This window comes from Pseudopipra pipra, chromosome 21, assembly GCF_036250125.1.
Source record: "Pseudopipra pipra isolate bDixPip1 chromosome 21, bDixPip1.hap1, whole genome shotgun sequence".
In the NCBI taxonomy this organism is placed as follows: domain Eukaryota; kingdom Metazoa; phylum Chordata; class Aves; order Passeriformes; family Pipridae; genus Pseudopipra; species Pseudopipra pipra.
The window spans coordinates 9,831,287-9,853,524 of record NC_087569.1 but is presented as its reverse complement, the minus strand read 5'-3'; the positions used below and the strand labels follow the sequence as shown (position 1 = coordinate 9,853,524).

The 22,238-nt window shown below is 46.6% G+C and overlaps 1 long non-coding RNA gene across 1 annotated transcript in view; it reads right to left on the bottom strand.

The window, feature by feature from the left end:
- Nucleotides 1-9,485: 9,485 nt before the first annotated feature.
- Nucleotides 9,486-22,238, bottom strand: part of LOC135425621 (uncharacterized) — a 47,452-nt gene continuing 34,699 nt past the window's right edge. Inside the window, exons 8-9 of the long non-coding RNA XR_010435670.1 lie at nucleotides 15,082-15,176; nucleotides 9,486-10,673 (exon numbers count right to left, since the gene is read on the bottom strand). This is a non-coding gene — a long non-coding RNA (uncharacterized LOC135425621). The remainder of the gene's footprint in view (nucleotides 10,674-15,081; nucleotides 15,177-22,238) is intronic.

Genomic DNA, 22,238 nt, shown 5'->3' with positions numbered 1-22,238 from the left:
AGTCCAATGCAAGGTGAGAAACAAAAAAGAAAAGCAGGGGGATAAAAGAAGTCCAGCAGACAACCAAAACACACCCTTGGTTTTCTCAGATCTCTCCCTTATTCCCCAAATTACCCACACAGCAAAAAAAAAAGGGATCCAGTTGTTTCAACAGCACAAACTAACACGGGTCTTTGGCACGAGGATAAATTTTGCCCTGAATTAACAAGAGCAACAGTAACTGGAGTCTTTGAGAGCACTGTCAATATTTGCTCCACTTGTCATTGACAGAAAGCACAAATCCCGTGGCCGAGTTTCAGCGCGTTCCAAACGCTCCCCCCGAGGCAGGCACAGCTCAGGGTGCTGACGAGAGCAGCACCCACAGGGACCTGCCCAGGCTGAGCCCTCATGGGGGGGACGAGCTGGGCAAGCAGGGCAGGGAAATCCCACTGCTGTCATGTAAAATGTCAGGACTGAAGTGACACCAGGCAGCAGCAGCATCTATTCTGTGCTGGAAGTAAATGCTTCATAAGGACAGGTATTCTCCTGAGAGCACGGCTCTGGTGTGAGAAACATTTAGCATCTTGCCAGTTACAGTGTTACAGGAACCTTCATAAATTATCCTAAAATCTCGTAGATTATTTTTTACTTCCCCTCGACTCCTGCCTGAGACACTGGCACTGACAAGGAGTTCCCAAGATCTGTGCTTCTAAAATCACTGGTAGCATGGTAACAGTAAATAATAAACAGCTGTGTTTATTAGAAGATTTTGAAAGTCTTTTCCCAGTTACTTTCTTCCCTGGATGCACAAGGGGCACAGACAGCACTATTACCTTGGCATGGTACTGAATTTCTTCCCTCTCCCCCCCCCTTTAGCAGGAAATAGCTTTGTTGAAAACTCTTCTAGCAGGATACAATACCAGAGGTGTGAGCTAAGGTTGCCAAGTTCAGAACAAGTGGCAGCCTCCCTTCTCTGGCAGGGAAAAACTACTTCTAATTTACTAAATTCACACAGCAAACTGAATGAACTCTGTCCACACCACAAGTCCAGGCTGGGTCATCATTTCAACTGCTCTCCCCAGTCACTGAACCACACACACGTCTTTGCTTTAAGGTGTGGAAAAATAGAACCAGGCAACTCAACGCCCTGTCACCAAGATGATGATTTGAGAGGAGGACAAGCACAAGACCTAACAAGGAGCAGCTCAGTCACCTGTTCTCCTCCATCCTGGTGCTGGTGGCCCCTCTGTGCACAGCAGTGAGGTGCCATGAAAGGAATCTGGACCGTGCAGGTGGGTTTCTCTCCCACCTACAAATTCACATCTGCATAACTCGGTTACTTGCAAGGCTCTAGGGAGCCACGAAGTTGCTTTGATCCCTAAAGCCAGTGTTCAGTACAGCCCAGAGCCACTGCAGGAAACACAGAGAGCCTCAGGAAACCGGTACAGGAGCCCCAGCTGTGCCACACACTCTAACACAGGAGGGGAGTCCATCCCACACTGCTCAAGAGGTGAGTAGGTCTGTGATTTGGCACCTCACACGACCCACCCGAGCCACCAGCCACCGTTAGAGGTGTTTTCCAGCTGCAGCCATTTCTCCCTTCAGCAGTCCTGCTGATTTCCATCGTGCATCCCCTCGCACCGGCGCCCAGAACAAAGCTGAACTGCTGCCTGCTCCTCTGCCATCCCTGTATTTATCACTGCTGCAGGGAGCCAGACAAGGAACCTGCAGTCTGGAGACCATCCGTCGGCAGAAACACTACTTGAACCCCAGATGAGAAGTCCCATTTCGTTAGAGCAATCCAGCTGCACCTAATTCAAACAGCAATGAGCTTGCTGTCTGCTTTCTTACATTACTTCTTCCTGAATCCTTCTGCTCCACTCTACATCAAGGGAGGGGAAAAAAAAATCATTTCTTTCCTCCAGAGCTAATTCCTATATACTGCAAAGAGAGAAATGCAATGTTCTGAGCAATAAAAGCTGGAAAGTGGAATTATTTTCTGCGCCATTCAGATGGAAATGAAGCCTAGCCTCAATTCTGCCACCCACCTGGAGCCATGGTATGATCCTATAGATCTTTGGATCAATACTGCATCATAGCTACAAAACTAGGAGAGGGAAAAAGAAGAGGCACAAAATCAAGGAGTGTAAATTTTACCTAAATTAGTTCTGTGAGGGTTCCCCCCTTCACCGCCACTTTTTGGAATAAAGTACAGCAGTCAGCTGGGGGACAGAGGAGGGCAGACAGAGCATTTCCCTTCCTTTAAAGACAGCTGGTGTTTAGTCTGAGGGCCATTATCCCTCACCCCAAATAAATGCACAAGATTACGTTGCATATTTTCTGTTTGACTGTGTGCGGAGAGAACAAGAGAGAGCGATACACCCTGTATTATTTCTTAATGACTCACTAAATTGCGGCATCTCCGCGGGAGGAGCGGCTCGAACCGCCTCCCCGGCTCCCCTCCACCCAGGCGTTTTGTTCCAGGCTACCAGATGAGTTTCTGCCCACACAGCAGAGAGATGAAGAACGACAGGGGGTTGTGTTTGTTTGCTTGTAATTTAGGGCTGCCTTACATCACAGCACGCAGCTGAACACGACGGCGGCGGGGAGAGGGGATGCTCAGCGCTGTTTTCCCAACTGCCCGATTCCCTGGCTCTCCAGGGACATCTCGTTTGTGCCTGAGGGAGCGTTATTTCATGGGCTCCAGAGAGCCACTGCTCACAAACCACCTGAGTGATAAAGGGGCATAAAATTGTACTCCGCGTATTTATTTTGAACTCGGGGGATTCCACCTGGAAAGTCCACCTCATTCCCTCTCACCAGAGGAGACTTTGGCCCCTAGCCTAGAGTCAGACACCACTCTGCAGCCCCAGACCTCCAGGCACACCCCCGGAGGACGGAGAAGGAGAAACGAACCATCAGAGCCATAAAACCCCTTCACTCTCTGCCAGGCAGCAGCACAAGGAACCAAACACAGCCTGCCGGGCACACCAGGAGCACCACACTGCTACAGCCACATCCTCGCCCACCTCCTCCACGTCCCAGCCCCAGAGAAGAGAGCAGGAATGTCCTACCTTTCCCAGGAGATGAACCACGGGCAGGAGCCTCAGAGACACAGCAGCAGCTTCCCAAGCAGGTCGTGGCCCCCCAGCCTGCAGCAGCCGGGCTCAGGCAACACTTCACCCCCCCTGGAAGGGAAGGGGTGGTCCCCAGCTCCTCTCTTATTTCCCCAATTCTGACCAACCACCCGCAGCTGCGGGTCCTGGTGATGCCAAGTGCCAGCAGCTGTGCTGGGGGAGCAGCCTGAGCCCTCCCTGCCCAGCCCCTGACCTCCCATCAAAGGGCCATCCTCAGGGTTTGGGCTGGTGCACCAAAGAACAGCTTGTGCTGGCCACTAGTAAATAACAAGGGTATTTATCACCTTCCAAAGCGCTGATGTTCTTCCATGGCAGTGCAATTCTCCTGTGTAGGGTTGCTTCCCTGTTTTTCTTGTTTAATCAGAAGTTTTACAGGACCTGATCCTTTCCTCAAGCCCTCAGCTCCTCAAGTCCACTGAACTCAGCTGCCTTTTGCCTTAAAAAAACAAAAAGAAGTCCCTAATCTTCCTACCTGACAGGGAATGCCAGCAGATGAAGGTCCCCAAGATCCACACTCAAAAGAGCCCACAAGGTTTCTTTAGCTCTCAGCGTTTCCTGAGTTATTTCATGGCTGTGAATGCCCACAGTTACAACATTGAGCCCAAAACTTTAACCACTGAACCCGGGACATTCCACCTCTGATCAGCCCTGAACCCTCAGTGGGAGCCACACAGGCAGACCACTGTCCAAAACAGGGCACAGAAGTTCATTCTCCTGGATTTCCTTCCAGGTTCCTAATCCAGGGCAATATTTATAACCCTGGGTTTATTTCTGTGGGGTCCCCAAACACTTTAGCTGATAGAGATGAACCTTCTGGCACCAGTTTATCTTTTCTCCTTCATGCCAATATTTAATGCCTTCTTTCTTCTATTTCAGTAATGAATCATCTGTTTTAGCACGATTAGGGTTATGAACAGCTCAGGTCTTGTACACTGGAACATCAGGGCAGGGATAAAGATGCCCATTGGACAGAGATAAAGATTCATGAAAGAGGAGACTGGGCTGATTCGAGAGAAATGTGTTGAAAAATGCATTAGTGAAGAGTAACAGAATGAAAATACTTGAATGAATATTCTAAATAGCCAAATATTAAAAGTATTTATGTGTGTGTATATATATACATTCACAAAATGAAAGGCACTGGTTTAATGTCCAACCAATTTGTAATTTGCATCACTGATGGGATTTATCTAAACTTGGGGCACAAGTCTGCAAGGTGCTTCAATTAGTTGTCACTGAGTGGTGTCTAAAATCCCAGAAATCTCATCCTTTTGCTTTGTGCATGGAACTTGCTGTTGCTGCAACGCAACTAAAAAAAAATCTTCAAGCCACGCTTTTTATAAAGGAAAAGAAATGTTTTGGGGAACTTGCCCTCTTGGACCTTACCAGAAAGATGTTAAAAAGGCAGGGTGATTCACAGATGTTTTGTTACAGATGACCATCATCATCATCATCACCACCACATTCACCACTAAACCACGTCCTCAAATGCCACATCCACATATTTTTGGAACAGTTCCAGAGATGGTGACTCCACCACTGCCCTGGGCAGCCTGTTCCAGTGCTTTACAATCCTTTCCATGATTTTTTTTTTCCCTAATATCCAATCTAAACCTCTCCTGGCACAACTTGAGGGTGTTTCCTCTTGTCCTGTCACCCGGGAAAAGAGACCGACCCTCACCTCACCACAACGTCCTTTCAGGAAATTGTAAAGAGCCAGAAGGTCTCCCCTGAGCCTCCTTTTCTCCAGGCTGAGCCCCCCCAGCTCCCTCAGCCCCTCCTCATCACACTCATACTCCAGCCCCTTCCCCCTTCCCAGTGTTTCCTCCACCCACAGACAAGACCAGCATCCTCAACAGCAAAGGCACGTTAAGGCTCCTGCTGCCTCAGAACACCTCACAAACACTTTTAATTAATTTTTCCAGCATGCAGGATGAGTAAACACACCATTGTTGATGCTGTCAGCTGTCTGATATAAGTCCCAGACCTCTTTCAGTTCCACTCAGAAATACTCTGACCTCTGTCAAAAACTCATTGACAATAAGGTCTCTCCAAGTAAATGTTTGCAGCAGCAACAAAAGAGGAGGTAATAGTCTGCCTGCTCTGCATACAGGAGGCATAATACTGCCTCAGATACCTATGGTAATTTCTTCAGATACAGTATCAAGCTTTGGCGACTTTTTAATGCTGAGTTACAGTCATATTTCTCACAAGGAATCCTGAAATCTGAGTTCCAGGCATAAAAACCTCCTTCGATGTATTTCGTACCTTGCAAAAACCTAAATATTTGTTTATTTTTCCCCACTGCACTCAAAGGGAAGGGCGGCCAGCAGCCTGTGAAATTATTGTTTGCATCTAAATGTAGTCACCACAGCTGAGGACTTAATACTTGGCTAATGCCTGGGATCCTTATTAACATAAATATTGTCCCAGTCAGGCGGGATGGAAGTCATACAGGAGATAAGATCTTGTCTGGTGCTGGTGATATGATCTCAACACTAGTCAATTAAAACTGCTGGAGTATTTTGTAATCATTGTCATATCAAATTACTGCACTGATGCATGCAGTAAGTGGGAAAAGTTATTACATTTCCACGTGGGGCGAGAGAAGAGCCAAAGGAATCCTGCAGGGCTGGTGGTTTATGGAGACATAAAAATTACAGTGGACAGTGTTATAGTTACTGCAAGGACCACTATAATTGTATAATAATTCTGTTTACACTTGTCCATCCTATTTTTCTTACAGGAAGTTATATATGAAATGATTCTGTGGGACTGTTCAGGGGACTAAGATATAAACCCCGGGAGATTGTTTTTCCTCGCTCCCTCCAGTGGCACTTTACAACGTACTCTCCTTTGCAGAGCCTGACTTCGGGTAGTCAATATAACATATTCCTATAAGGCTGTCAGTAGGATTGGTGGGGTAATTTGCAGAGGTTTTGTGGATCTGCAAAATGAGAATCAGCCCTCGGGAGGATTAAGGTTTCAAATTTAATTTTACGCTAATTCTAGGCGTTTTTTAAAAAAAAAACAAGCTTGGCTTTACTGCCTCGTATACAACGTTATTTACTTCTCCTTGGGCTGTTTTTATGGGTTTGGGAGGATCCCAAGCTAATGTAGCACCGCCCTGGCTGCTCAGCTGCATCCAAGAAGGCCATTTGCATGTGGTGTTTGTGACAATCTGTGCTACACTGTGGAGTTACCTGTGAGTAAAGCAGCACCTCTGCTGCAGGTGACAGCACATCCCAGGCAAAAGGCATGTGGGTCACATGGAATGACCCCCTCCAAAAAGATCTGCCACTCCTGTCAATCAGTTCCTTTGTTTTCTCATGTCATTAGCATCAGTAGTTTCTATTTTTAATTGGAAATATCTCCTAGAAAACCCAACTCCTGTCAGGGCCCCACTGGGAGAAACACTGCAAACACAAACTCAGAGCAAGTTCTCGCCCCAGAAATTCTCCACTCTGAAATCTCAGTAGTGTCAAGCACCACAACCATACTCAGTACACAGGATCTTATTTTCTGAAATAAATTGCAGATTGTTTTTTTTTAAGAGGAGAAAAAAAAATAATAAAAAAAATTGGAGAGCACTTGTAGAAATGAGTAAGGTTTCACCTAGTGATAAAGGTAGTTATGCTCCAGTAATGAGGAGAAAGGGAACTTGCTATCAAGAATTAATGAGATCACAAAGAACAGGCAGGGGAAGTGAACGTTTTTAAAATGTCCCTGCTGAACACCAGGAATAATAGAGTGAGAAAAAATGGAGTAGATCCCTGTGGTAAAAACTATTAGAGGCGGCGAATTATAAAACTATTAACCAGAATGTAACTCCCAATTAAAAGATGATTTAACACTGGAATCTGATGGATGAATTTTGATTAAATGGAGAACTATTAGGAGCCCTGGGAAATGGACTTCTCCTGCCAGTTCTAAAAGTTAAAAGGCAGTTTGATATAAAAATTTATAAATTAAGGTTAATTACTTTAAATAACATGGCTGGAAGCAATAAAAAGAAATTTATAATATTCTCTGGAGTTTTAGGAAAATAATATAGATATCCGTACCTCTCAATGGAAAATCGAATTAGCATCCCCAAATGAAGGTTGGCAAAGACAAAGGCAAAACAAACTGGCTGACAAAGGGGCTGAAGGACTCCTGGCCTTTGATCTGCCAGAAAACTCTGTGTCTGGTGCCACAGTGACTTTGTTCCCGGGGTTTTTGTGCAGAGGAGAAGCTCTTCTTCCCTTCGGCCTTTGAACCCCACGGTGAACACGCTGCAAATCAAACCGTGGACGTCCACAGAGGCAGCTGATCCTCCTGCCCTCGAAGAAAGGTTTGGCTCTACAAGCTGGCAGGGAAAAATGGATGTCAGGTAACCAAACCCGTGATAGCAATGGGAGAGAGCAGCCCAAAGCAAGGTCAGAGAGTCCTTCTCTTTAGGGCTCACTGCTGTTACTTACCAACCTTTAAATACTGCAAGAAAGGATCCAGGCTAGGTGAGGAATGGGCTTGTCCCAGGAGGTGTTGTGGGTTATTCGGAAATGTGGAGTTGGAGAGAGAGCCCTGCCCAGCTCCCAGAGATCCCAAGTGCTCCAGTTTTCTGACAAAAGACAGGAGTGCTCAGCTGGAGGTGGGTTATATTACATTACAGCCATTCTCCTGGAATAGACTTTAACGTAGAGAAAGAAGAGTATTTGGGGATAAGGCACTTAGTTCAGGCTGTATCTCCTTTATCCTCTCAAGTGGATCCCATGGAGGAGGTGGGGATTGAGGGAGAAAAGCATGTGCCCATGTCACTCCACATTAACTGCCTGGACTGGATCGTTCCCCGAGGAAATACAGCAGAAGGCAGCAGAAGAGGAGAGGGCTTCTCCTGTGACAGCCTCCTGGGGCTTTCACACAACCAGTGCCAGAGGGGGTCACAGAGGAGACAGAAAGCCTGGAAGGTTTCCAAAGGTCTCCAAGGATTCCCAGGAAACAGAATTATGGAGATATTCTGCACTAATAGAAATGTCACCTTGCCCCCTGCTCCCGCCTCTGACCTGGCTCTCAGGGGTGTTCCTCTGCAGCCAGGAGAGCAGAGCATTCCCCAGCTCCCCCCAGGCCAGGTCCCACCAGCTCCCCCACACCCACAGTGCCAGGGTGCTGAGGGAGCTCCTCACTCCTTTCCTGTGCACACACCCTACCTCCATGGAGATTCCCACAGGAAGAGTAGGGTGTGCTGCACACTGGCTCCAGCTCCTGCTTCCCTTGCCAGGCCCAAAGGAAGGGTTGATCTCTGCAGGGTGACCTGGAGGGTCTGCACCAGGCCCCAGGTGTCCTCTGCCCCTCCCCTCCACGGACCTGGGGAAGGCAGAGGTGGAGAAAGCAACCGTGCATCCCACATCCTGCTGCCCATCCAGCTGGGTGTGTGCCCCCCCGATTGCTCAGTGCTCAGGGTTTGGGTCTTGGTGGCCACCTGGATGTGGTTGTGTGCCCACCAAATTCTCCCCTCCCCAGCTCTGTTCTCCCCTGCCCGGTGTGCCTGTGTCCATCCAGTCACAAACACACACTGTGCCAGCCTCCTCCTGTCACCTTCCCGCCTCAGTGTCCCCCCCAGAGGTAATTTTGTGCCCATCCACTCGGATCTAAGCCCGGGATACCCCCACCCACACAGCGGGTAACCCCCCTGCTCTCCGAGCCGCCGCTGTTCCACACCGTGATCAGAAACCTCTCTGCCTGGTGAGCAATTTTTTTTCTAGTTTTTGGTTCCTTTGAGTGTTGACCCTTGAAATTTCCAGCTCCTCCCTTCCCCCTTCTCCACTCAGACCATTCAGAGCCCCCCCGTGCCCCCGTTCTTTGTCTGCCAGGCTCCCCTGCCCCGGCCGGGGTGAGAGCAGAGCTGCTCCTTTAAGGCTCGGTGCCTGTAAGTGATTACTCTTGGCTATCACTTTTTCTATATCAGACATGTCATGGTGAAGAATCTTCAACCTTGACTCTTACAGCTGCCCTAATTATAGGACATATTTTTGGTGCTGTGTCTTTATTCCTCTCCGTGCTGGCACTCTGACCCCGGTGCTTCCTCCGTCGCGCTTGTGTTAACAAGGTTGTCCATTCCACAGTTTCCTCACTCTGATTTGTAACTCCAAATTACCATATCTGGCTTTCACTCACTGACAACCGTCACTTTAAATAGGCCTTTTAAAGTTAATACGATGTCCATTCTAAAGTGGAGTATTACTTTTCAGTGATGTTAAATGAGCAATTTAAGGAGCTATAGGCTTTTGTTATAAGAAAAATTAAATTTTATCTGCCGCCTAATTTATGTGTAGGGCTAACCCTAAACAAATCTGTCATAAGCTGCTGCCATCCCTAAAAAAAAAAATAATAATACAAGAATAACTCTAGTTAATGGTGGTAAAATACAGAAAAAATACAGGGATTATTCATAAAAACACATCTGGCTCACAGTTTTTAGAGCCTCAGGTACATGCTGCAGCAGGAATATGCTCCTTTTAGGTCTCAACCAGTGAATCCAGTGGATCTGTGGCCGACAGGGACAGTATCACTGACTGGGAAATGTTTGATCAGTTATATCATGCTACCAGCGTTGCCTCAGTAAGAGAAACAGCTTCTTACTTGCTAATTCTCATTGTCTCAGGGAAGGATATTTGGACTAACATGTATTTTTTCTCAGAGGGATGGAATCCAGCTACTGCTGGAATGGGCTTTGTCCCATTCCCAACCCTCCCTTCCTGGAGAAAGTCCCTCTGTCCAGGCAGCTCGAGCAGCTCCAACCTGCCTGAGATTTCAGTGTTCACGTGGGATCAACATGCTGGGCCTGATGTTTTTCCCTTGGCTTCTGAAAGGTCAGAACGGCAGTGTATTGAATCTCTAAACACACTGATCACACAGCTCCGTTAGCTCACCAGAATCCATTAATATCCAAGATACTGGAAGGGAAAGGGGAAAAAAACCCTTCCTCCATGAACTTAAATCAATTAGCTGGGACTAAAAAATGTAGATTCTCGTGGAAGAATAAAAAATGGAAAACACCAGGCCTCATTATCCTGTCCCTGAAGTGCCAGAGGGTAAAATTATCTTTCATGATGATGTTCTGCATTGATTAGTCAAACATGTAGGAAATCATATTAAAGATTTGACACCTGATGTGGGATCAGAAGAGCTGTGTGCTACAACAGCACATGCAAATGTTGTGGTATGTGCTTTGGCCAAAGGAGAGAACACAAGAGAGTGTGGAAATATGATGGGAAAAAGAAAACTTGGAAAATTGCCTGTGGAAGAATCTTGTAGATTTTAAGGCTTGGTTCAAGAAAAAAAAAAAAATCTTATTTCCACAGAAGGTACTTCAAGAAGAAGGTATATAATAATTTCCAGATCATTTCTTCTTTGCTTTTTCTTAATTATCCTGAGGAACCCTGTACCCAGAACTTGATTAGATGCATTGAGGTTCAACAGGCAGGGTAAATTCCAGCCAGCCATGTGCAGAAATCAGGCATTCTCAAAGAGACACCCTATAAAGGGTTACAGTTCTGTAGGGACCTCGCTGTGGATTCACTGAAAAAAATAGATAAAGGTAAAATTAATGGAAAGAAATGTTGCCCTGAAATGGGAGATGAAGACCTAGAGGTGGATTGAGCAGCCATACCTTGCCAAACTGCAGAGAAGCCACAGGGACTTACACTGTCCAGGAAACCAGGAGGGGGAAAGAAAGAACTTTTGGCCATTTTGGTGCCGCTGCCCCAGTGAGTGACCTGGCCTGAGCCAAGGCCAGAGAAACACAGCTCTGCTCCAAGAATTGACTGTTTAATACTGTAGCCTTGCAAATCACAGCCTGCCAGAGTGGCTTTTCCGATGGCTCTTTCCTGGTGGTGAGGATCAAATGTGCATCTCCACGATCAAAACGCTGACTGCCTCCAAAACCGGGTGAGCCACCAGATGAAAACGTTGTATAAAATCATTATAGGCCTGTGCTCTTATCAGACACCCCTAATCAACAGCTCTGGGATCTTCCAGCACTTCGGGGCTAATTTCTTTGCCAGTGTTAAGCAAATTCCATGGCATGGGTAACCTAAATTATATGGCAGATTAGGTTGCAGGAAGCATAGCAAACGTTACTTAAAGCATTTTTAAAACTGCTGCACAAAGTGCACTGCAGCGATAAAACAGAGCAATACCCAATTAATATGCACAAAAAAAAAGCCCCATAGTTAAATCATTTTAACCCCTTCCTCCCCACGGTTCTTAAGGGGGATGTGAGCAGAACACGCCCGCCCATCGAAGGTCTGCGTCGCCCTCGGCGAGGTTCTCATCCTTGCACTCCCAGTTGTTCCACCAAACAGGGCTCTCCCTTTCTTCCCTGGCCTTCCTTCCATCTCATCCTCGGTGTTCACACCCAGCAGTGACCGTCACAGCCCCTGGTTGTTCCTCCACGTGGCCGTGGGGCAGGCAGCAGAGCAGATTCCAGGATGCTTTACGAGTCCACAAGGCTGCATTCGGGCTGGAACATTTGAACTCCAAACCAAGCAATTGAACTCACATCCAAATTGCTGCTGACAATGTAACTAAATAAAAGACCTACTTTTCTAATCCCTGAGGCCAATACAAGAAACAGTGGAGAAGAAATGGGTATTTTTCATCCACCTGGCTGCAGTGACCACCACTAAATTTGATCATAAAGCTCAAAAAACCCCATGTAGTGCTACCAAAGATCCAGGAGTGGACTGTCAGATGGCAGTTAATCACTTGGAAATGACCTTAGGGTGGAATCATAAACTGATTTTGGAGCAAAATTTTTACAAAAACTTAGTGGGTTCAGGGAAGGAAAGTCTGGATTTCTCTTCTTCCTTGTTTTTTTCCTCTCAGTCCAGACCACTGCACTCCATCCCACCAACAAATACGTCAGGTTTGAGTGCCAGTTTAAAATTTCTGGGGGAGCATCTGTCTGGTTTGTCTGTGCTAACCAAGGGGCAGCACAAACTGCTGAAGCCCACGACTCCCTGACGATGGTCGTGTCACCCCAGAGCCAGGGGTGGCAAAATAGTGTGAAGAAAGCAGGTTAAATCTGCAGAAGATGATTTTCTGGCACAAAGTTACAGAGGAGCACTGACAAGAAGCCAATACAGCTGCTGCGCTTTCCTGGGCTGTTTAGACAAATGGACAGCACGATATAGTCCCACTGGCAGCTCTGTGAGTAGTGGGGTGGCAGGAGGCAAGAACAGTATCCATATATTCACAGGTACCTCTAATGTACACAAAAATATATAATAAGCATCAGCAGTCTTCATTAGACTGCAACCAAGAATTATGGAGATCCTAACCTTGCAAGCTGAATAAATTATTGCCAGAGGATTATTAGGTATTCTAACAATATCTAATGTACCTCTTTGTCTCTCATAAATTACAGGGCATCCTCTGGCTCCTAGAATACACTCTGGCTCATGCATAGCCACTACAGAGCCTTTTTTTCCCCTAAATGCACACAATAGGAACTCTAACGAGTGTGGTCTTGCATAGGGGCTTTAATAGCCCTGAAAAACCTACTTGTAGTCACAGGTTCACTGGCCTGGTGTAAATATTTTGATTAACAAAGCAAATGGTCACAATTTAAATACACTGATAAAGGGGAAGCTCATTTGCAGTGTCCATGTATCGATACCCTTATTAGTTACCACACACAGCCCTGCTCCCAGTTCCACAGGAATTTTACCACTGTACAAAGTATTTCTGTACAGTGTAGGGTGAAGTAGAGCCTCCCTGACCATTTGACTTTCTGCCTCTCAGTCAAAAAATTGCCAATAACATCTGCTTCTGCATTGACTTATCCAGCATGGACTCAACAGTGACTCCAGTGAGTCATCAAACTCAGTTCACTCCAGCATCCACAAAAAAAAAATACCTCTTGTATTTTAACACCTTCCACTCACAGCCTGTCAGAGCTGACACCTGGCAAGGCTTAGGCCCTGGTACTCTGTGTGCTGATTTACATCAATAAATAGCTGGCCCTCAGATGATCTTGAAATTAGCAGGACTTGGTGCATTTGTCCTTCTTTGGTGAGTGTTTTTGTCTGCATCCAGGCAGTACTGGAATAAATCCCTTTCTAGCAGATTTATCCAGACATTGGATACTTGCTTCAAGACTGTGACATCTCAGAAAGCACCATGGAGTTAGAAAGCTCCATACCCCAGACCCAGCTCTTACATTGTCCATTTCTGATGGGGAAGACGTGAAAAATACGTTTGGTTTTGTGCTGCATTCAAACTGCAAACAGAGCCAAAATTACTTTTAAACATTCTATTCCATTTACAAGGCCACAAGGACAATTGTTTTGCATCATTCTCTCAATCCTTTCTGTTTCAGGTTCCCTTTACCACCCAGACTGTCACATACACACATTCACATCCTCCTTCAATATGAAGTCCAAGAAGGATTTTGTGCATAAGCCTTCATGGGCTGCATTTTTAATATATATTAACAAGGTGATGGATACCCTGAGTAGACTGGTCAGGGAAAGCAAACCAAGACAAGAAATATTCTCAGGGTGTTATTGATTAACTGTTTTCCAGAACAGAGGGAATCATTTTTAACTGGTTTAAACTATGATGGACTCAAGTGGAAAATGCAAGCAGAGTTAGCAAGGAGCATAATTGACTGGGCATGGAACTAAGTAACCTCTCAGCACGCTGGAAGTGGTGGAGCGAGGGGGGTTACAGCTGGGGCTGCTCCGGACCCAAAGCCCTTTCTTCCCAAAGTGAACTCTGCCAGCAGCCAAAGACTGCGACAACAAGTAAAAGGGAGGGGAAAAAAGGAAGGGGGGGGGGGGCAGGAAAAAAAAAAAAGAAAAGGTCCAGCCACTCAGTTACATGATCTAAATTCTAATCAAACATCATTTAAAGCATGTTTTATTTCAGCCTCTGGAGAGATGGTCCCTCCTGACTCCTCACCATGGCAACGGGTGTCTCATTTCAGAAGTGTCATGCCACATTATCATCTCGCCGGCTCACACACTCCTGCCTGACAAGTTCTCTCTGCCCCTTGTGACAACCGTTCCAGGTTTATGCTGTTTATTTTTGGTGTCAGGCTGGCCCTGGCAGATTGAAAGGCAACCTCAACCCCTTGAACAACAAGCACCACACCCCACTTGGCGATAAGAGATGATTTGAGAAGATATTTGCTTACATGTGTATAAGCAATTTGCCGCGCGCCGCGGCCCCGGTGCGTCTGTGTGAACACGCGGACGCCTGGGCGTGCAAAGGGGAAGGGAACGGACCAGCCCGAGGCTTCCTGAGAAAGCAAACAATTCATTTCGGATCCCAGGTAGTGGATCTCAATCATCAGGCCGTGTTATTCACGCAGAACAATACGAATTACGGGCCAGAAAGGCATCCTAGGTGCTGTCTCCTAAGAGGCAGGAAGACAAAGCCAGACACTGTCTCTGCAAACACCCTCGCTGCGCCACTGCAGAGCGTGGAGAGCACCCAGCAAAGGCACTTCATGGAAGGACTGGGGACAAAACCTAATGTTAATTGCTAAAGGAATGTGCTGGAGAGACACTCGGGGCCAGATTCATCTCTGCTTCACACAGGTCATCAAACCCCTGCACCAGTTTCTCTGTGGCTCTCTCTATCCCAACAGACAGCTGAGCTCTCCTGGCAGAGATCACCGGGCTGTGAATCATATCTACGGAGCTGTTGATGGGAAGACTAATTCTACAGTTAGTCCATATGATGGGACAGTGTAAGAAGAAAAAGGTCTTGATCTTGAACATATTGTGTTCTAGACAGCCATCACATGGACATGAAATAATGGTCTCTAAGAGACACAGCACTAGACAGTGACCCTGGTGAGAATGGCCCAGCCAGGGCCAGGGGGAGGATATCAAGTACAGGGCTCACAGCAACCACTGTTAGTGACGAGTGTTTGGGGCAAAGCTGGTACCAGCCATGCCTCGTGAATTGTTCTCACCTTTTCAAAGCTGTGTGGGGAGAAAGGAGCCCACGATGGAAGAAATGAGCATCGGAGACGGTTGGAAGAGGAACGGTCTGAAGGCTGGCACAGCGCTGCAAAACAGGGGGGAACAGCATTTGAAAGGCTTTCCAAACTGAGACAGCCCAAAGCAGAGCTTCTGCACCACACACACATCATGAGGGATATCAAAGAGGAGCACACACAGCTTCTGCTGAAGCCTGTAACATTCATCCAGTACCTAACCCAAAGAGGAATGTCAGCTGGAGCAGGGGATGAAAATTCTCTTGAAAAAGTGAGACATGCTGACATCAAATAACCATACACAAAGTTGTGCCTTTAATTTAGTTTACAAGCACATCTCCCTGTGCTGCTCTGGTCCTGAGAATGAGGAGTGAGTGTGGTTTACCATGGAGTTTATGTGGGTCACAGTGTAAACAAAACTTGACCCAGTTGTCTCAGAGAAAGAAACATAGACTGGGCAAAACCACACAATTAACTCAGATGCAATCTTTGATCAAATAAAGAGCTAATTGCAAAACAGCTTTCATTAAAAACAAACAAACAAAGCAACATGTTCATTTAATCTTTAATCCATTTTCTGGTAACTGTACCATCGAAAGACAGAGGCTTACAATAGCAAGGGATCTGTAAACAAAATAGGATCATCCCAAGACACACCAGGGCATTTTACAGAGCTTGAAAGGGGAGAGCAAGTGGATTTTTAAAACCATAAAATAAGAATTAACATTGATTATGGAGCAGCAATGAAACCCCAAAGTTGCAAGTCCCATAAAGAGCTGTAAACACAGCAAATGCTACAGGAGGGCTTTCCAGACAAGAAAAGAGGAAGACAAGAGGTATCTTTCACAATGCAGAAGCAGCATCCAGGGAAGGTTGGAAGGAGGGAAGTGGTGCCTGTCTGGCTGTACCAACCCTGGGCTCCATTCTGTCCCCAGTCACACACCTGTAGCACCTCATTAGCCAAGAGTTCTCAATTTCTTTGAGGCAGAATTTAACCTTTTCCTTCAAACAACACCCAGCTAATAGATATGACCCAGCTAGAACAGATGTGAAAGCTGACAGTGCCTTCATTCCCAAAAAAATCCTCTCTTCCTCCCAGACCCAGGCAGTGGTGCCTTTACAGTCTCCCTAATGGCACAGCTAAGTTTTGATTTCTCACATTTCATATGTCAGTTCTCTTTGGTTTTTCCTTTTGAAGTACAAGAAGAAGGCTGCATAATGTATCCATGACTCCACTGCCCTCCTGGCTACCCACAGTCACACCTGCCTCTGAGAAATGATGTTAATTTGCAAGTCAGGAGCCTCCAAGCTACACCTGTACCACCTTCACTCATCTGTGGCTCTGAATTTGCAGAGTGGCGTTTGCTGCCTGGAGTCCTTGCAGAGGCAGCAGGCAAGCGAGGCCCACCTTGCACACGAGCATTCCTGGGGGAAAAGCTGGCTGGAAACTGGAGTCAGCACCACTCCAGCATGGGAGCAGCGTGCTCAGGACTGGGAGTGGTGGCCAGATGCAACCTCAAACCCTGAGCCACTCGGTGTGGATGCAGTTACATCTCCCTGACATCCAATCATAGAATATCCTGGCTCGGAAGGGATCCATAAGCATCACCAAGCCCAACTCCTGGCCTTGTGTAGGACTCAAAAAAGGGAGTGCAAAAAGAGGGAACCAGCACTTCTTTTATGGTTATTTCTTGTTTAGCCTTCCCATGCACAGGGACTAAACAACAAATACAGTGGGCCAATGAATATGAGAATTAGAGTGAGAGAAATCCCTTCTCTAGCCTGGTCTGTCCACTGCTGTAGCTGTTTTTAAATCACAGTGTACATGGCGTGACAGATGCTGACAGACAGAAACTGGCTTTTCCAGGAAATGGATAGGGCTTTCCAGCTTTATCCTTCCAGAGCAGTGTTAAAAAAAAAAAAAAAAAGAAAAAAATAGTACCAATAATAAAACCAACCCTGGACAAACATCACTGGTGAAAAATACAAAATGAAAATACGAGCGTTGCTGCTGGGGCTCTCCTCAGTTCAGAATTCCAGGTTTTACAGCAAGGCTGTAATTTTGCAAACTAATAAGATGAAGTTGGTGGTGAAAAGAAGACGGGTGGGAGGGAGTGGAAACAGAGCCTGAGCTTTGGGGAGAGGAGGAAGGAGGCAGGTGAAAATGCTGGTATTTACTCACTGCAAACGTGGAGCCTATAAAACCTTCCCTCCCGCAGCGGCCCGAGGTGCCGGGCAGACAACAGCAACGCGCTCGGACGAAGTTGTACATTGTTTTTGTGAAAGCGGCCGCTCACGGCAGAAACCGAGATGTGAAACAACTGCTGCGGGTTCGGGGGCGAGTTGCGGGAACAACCAAAAGCGGTGGCGCTGAGCCCGGCTCGGCCCCGGGGCTGTGCCCCCCGAGCATCTCAGCCCTGCCCTGGTTGTCGCTGGCTTTTTGTTTTTTTCCAAAAGGGACCAACACCGCACGTGGCCGTGGCTGCCAGACAAAGAAACCCACCTCACAAGCACAACCTCTGCAAATCTCCTCTTGAGAGAGGACAAGGGGCACCTGTGGAGATGCGCTTCTTGCAAAGCCCTGCCTGGCAAAGCCGGCGGGGATCGCTGGGACCTCAGAGCAGGACTCCCGCAGTGCATAATAAACTTATTGCGGGGATCGGCTCTCGGAGACGTCCCGCACGTTTTTTGCTGGGTGGGAAACGGGAGGGCAGGGTCCCCTTGTTGGGGCTCCCGCGTTAATTGTTGTTTGTGTTTATTTAATGAGGTGTGGAGCAGCCTCTAGTGGCGGCCGGGGGACGGTTCGGCTGAGGTGGGAATGGAGGATGCTCGGCTGAGGGGAGAGACTGCGGCTGCCCGCTCCTCCCACAGACCCACCACTTTCCTTCCCTCCTAACCCACTGCCTTCCCACCTCGCCCAAAGAACCCCCACCTTCCCCACAGAACCCCCATCTTCCCCATAAACCCACCACTTTCCTGCCTTCCCCACAGACTTTCCACTCTCCCACCTTCCCCACAGCCTGGTCACCTTCCCACCTTCCCCACAGCCCCGCCATCCTCCTCACCTTACAAAGTCTGATGCACCACCTCTGATGGTGGCTCTTACCCACTTGGGCAATGCCTGGGGTTTTATTTAATTCAAGAGCGTGTGAATCAAGAATCTTTCATTGAAAGTTGTCGCAGAAACACAGAAATTTGCCCGATCAGCGCTCGGGTTGAACTCGTGGTTGCTGGTTCCCCTCCCAAGCCAGGCGCCCTCAAATCTTTGTGGTATTTGTTCCCTTCCTCTTGTCTCTGTGCTTCCTTAAATTCACCTCAGTAACCACTTTGTCCTGAAGTTCCTTCACTTTCTCCCAGCACGAGCCAGCCCATCCTCCTGAGTAGCTCAGTGGCAAGAACCCACCAGCCAGTGCTTGACCAGCCACTTCCACATCCCCCACCTGTCACTTTTACCCAGTTGTGCTTCCCGACTGTGTTATATCCAACCTTTCCTGCCACAGCAGAAGTTATATCTTTTGGCTTTTCCCTGGCCTGTGATTTGCATTAATTCCTTAGAAAGCCGCTGTCAGTTTTCTTCTCCCTTTATTGGCACAGATTCCAATTTTTTAATCCTTGATGGTTTTCCTTTAATTAAACTCATAACTTACCCTAACTATTTCTCTAGTGCAGCCCCAGATTAAAACAGACTTTGGCCTCCTGGCCATGCAAGTTACCTTCCTCTGCACCACTGCCTTTCCTTTCTGGAAAGCTTCCTTGGACTTGACACTCACAGGATCTCTCCATTACTGGTCTCCAAAGAGGTTCTCATTTCCCTCAACAGATTTTTCATGCATTTTGCTGACTTAGCTAGAAATCCTGAAGGGGGTTTGACATGGACCACACGCTTTCAGGGTCTTTTAACACTCTTAATTTCTCCGTCACCTCTGCTCAGTTTCCTTCAATATTTCTTCTTTATGCAAAAGGAAATTTGTCTTCCACTTTGGCACCTGCCCTGCCACCTGCCTTTGTGAACTTGAAGGCAAAACTATCAGGGATTTAGTTATGATTTTTTTTTTTTAACACAATGTCTATCAATAACTCTCAGCAGCTTTTAGAGTCTTCCCATTGCTGACCTATTATTCCTTTGGCCCATGAAACATTTCTTATTATTTATTATAACCATTTTCTCAGTCTTCCCTTCGTTTCCCGTGACAGCTCATCCTGTCAGTTCTTCTGCTCCTTGCTCCATTCCAAATTTGCGGTTTCAGGACCACATGTTGGCACACCCTTGTTCCTTCCACTATCCCAGGTTGCTCCATCCAACCATCCAACACAGCCTTGAACACTTCCAGGGTTAGGGCAGCCACAGCTTCTCTGGGCCATTTTATACCAAATGTATAGATCACATTATAATACAATATACTACCTTTTTGATACATACCTGTATGTTTTCCCCTTCCTTCCATTTTATTCTGATTTTCTTCCAAGTTCCTTCTTTTTCCCCAAGAAGAATTTCTCTGTTCCCCTTCCAGAGACTCAGTTTATTTTTTGTGATAGCAGTCACAGGTTGTGGTTGCTAGCTCTAGTCAGCATAAAGCACCAGCCAGAATGAAGCCATAACTGTGAGGTTTGGTTTATATACAATACAGACTGAGGACACAACTAATGCTCCCATCCATCTCAGCAGAGCTACACAAGGAAAAAGTTTGGCTCTGTGAATTTGCAATTAGATACCTGAGAGAATAAATGACTCCTTTTTCCAAGAAGCAAATTGCCCTGGCCTATGCAAACAAAATCCCTCACTGAGGGCAATTTTAGATTTTTTTTTCTAGCTGAAACTTTCAGTGAAATCTTCTTTGGAAACCCTCTTTTTTTTTTCCTGTTATCCTCACCTGAATTTCTTAAGCTTATCTCTAGTTTGTAATAGCTGTGACCACCTTAACTCCTACAAAAGTAAGCGCTGAAAAGCCACAGCCCTGAGGGTCAAATAGAAATGTTCTTTATTTATAGGGAGCACATTTAACTGTCATGCAGTTCCTGCCCATTTTTTGTGCAACCATTATTAATAGGATTCTCCAGCCATCTCTGCCTCTGTATGTGCTTGGCATTTGAGGATGAGCAGAACCACCTTGGACACTTTGTGGGACAAGGGAACCAATAAAAAGACATTCATGAAAATGACCATATCAAGGGAGATAAAATATCATTATGTGAAATGGATTTGCTGGCACTCCTCACCAAATTTAGCACCTATTAAATTATAGAAACCATTATTCCTCTTGTACAGAAAAGTCTGAAACTTTCCCTCAAAGATATATTTTACTGTTTTAAGTGGAGCTTAAATGTATTTTTTTCCTTGTGATAAATGTCCACATACGAATTTTCGTAGCAATACAACAGGTCCTTGCTCTACTAATAATTCTATTGATCAAACAGGACAATACATCCCTTTTCCTCCAGTGCAGGAATATTTCCCTCCCAGAGGGATATATCTTTATTTTATTAATAGGACAGCCTGCCTGAAGTAAACCAACTGCTTTTACATACAAAATACTGCTACACCTCCCAAGCATGATCCATCTAAATCCTCTCCATGTGACTTCCTACTGTGTTTTCTAAACTCTGTCTGCTCACCAGCCTTGTCCAGCAGACCCTTGAAGACGGTCGAGCACAGGTTGGTCAGGCTGGAGTTGCAGGAAAGGTTGAGATTGTTCTTTTCACAGAGTGAGCACTTCAGGAAGACCAAGAAGAATTCAGCAAGTCCATAATCAAACTTCCCCTGGCTGGGCAGGCTGGGTGTGAGAGGCCAAACAGAATTAAACAGAGCAAAAACACGCCCAGGGGGTCAAGTGTCTGGAAAAGGCTGCCTGGAGAGCAAGGAGCAGATTGGAAAAGCAAGGAAGGAAGGAAACATGGCCTTGAGGACAGAACTACAGTGCACTCCCAGGAATACTTTCTGCAGGTGCCTAAAGGGATCCTGTGCTGCCAGATCCAGGGGATGCTGGCACAGACCCACATCCCAGAGGCAAATGTGGAGGGGAAACTTGAGAAAGGCTGATCCTGTTTGATCACCAAGCATAGAAAAAGTGGATGCACCTCTGCAAACAATTTTTTTCTCCCCCCCTCCCTCTTCCTTTTTAACATTAAGAAACTTTGAAACACCTGCAGCGGGAAACAAAAGGTTAATTAAAAAGAACCCCAGTCTTTGCACTAAACTGATTGCTGGGACTCCTGCCAGCCTGGGAAGGTTAAAGAGCTCAAGCATGCGTGGGCTGCGGGGGGAATGGCTAAAATTTACAGCTAGTTCCCTGGAAAGTCACAGTTCAGCTGTTCTCCCGGAGCAGGTGCTCATGGGAGCGGGCCTGTCCCTTTCAAAGCGTGAAGATTGATGAAGCCTTCGCTCTCACCAACTGTAAATATACAACCAGCCTTGTCAGAGCAGGTTTGTAACATCACTTGCTGACAGCAAGAAATTTTTTTTAACCTCCTAAACACACACACACACACACGCCCTTACCCCACACAGGCTCAGCACACACACACACACAAAAGTACTAAAAAACAGGTTTTTCCCAGGAAACAGAGGGAAGCCAATAAATAAAATGGTGGGAACGGCGTTTATGTTTTCCCTGCCCAGAGAGGCAATAGATGGAGGATGTACACGGGCTGATTTCATCCTGTCCTTCACAAAACAAGCAACATCTTCCTTGAGCTGCACAGTTTATGGCCGAGTCCCAGCAGGCAGCTCTGGCATTCCAGCAGGAGAGCCACCATGGGAGCCTGGAGAGCTGGAATCAGCAGAGCCATGAGCTGCCAGCAACCCCTCACAGGAAATCCTGTGAGATGATACAGCTAAAAAAATCACCATTTTACTCTGCCCTGGTGCCTGCTGGCTGAGGATTTGTGATGGGGTACGGAGAGGAATTATTCCTTACAGATAGGAATTATTTATTCTTCACAGATAGAAATTATTTATTCTTACACTCGATTCAGTTCCACACGCTTGTGTTTAGATTGGGGTTTTCCAAGAGGAGAGTCCCTCACAGAGGGAACACCAGGGGAGCACCAGAGAGGCAGGGAAGGGGTCAAATGGCACAGCAAAGCCATGGGATGGGTACCTGGGATTCTCAGCCTTGGGAGCTCCCTTTCTCTTA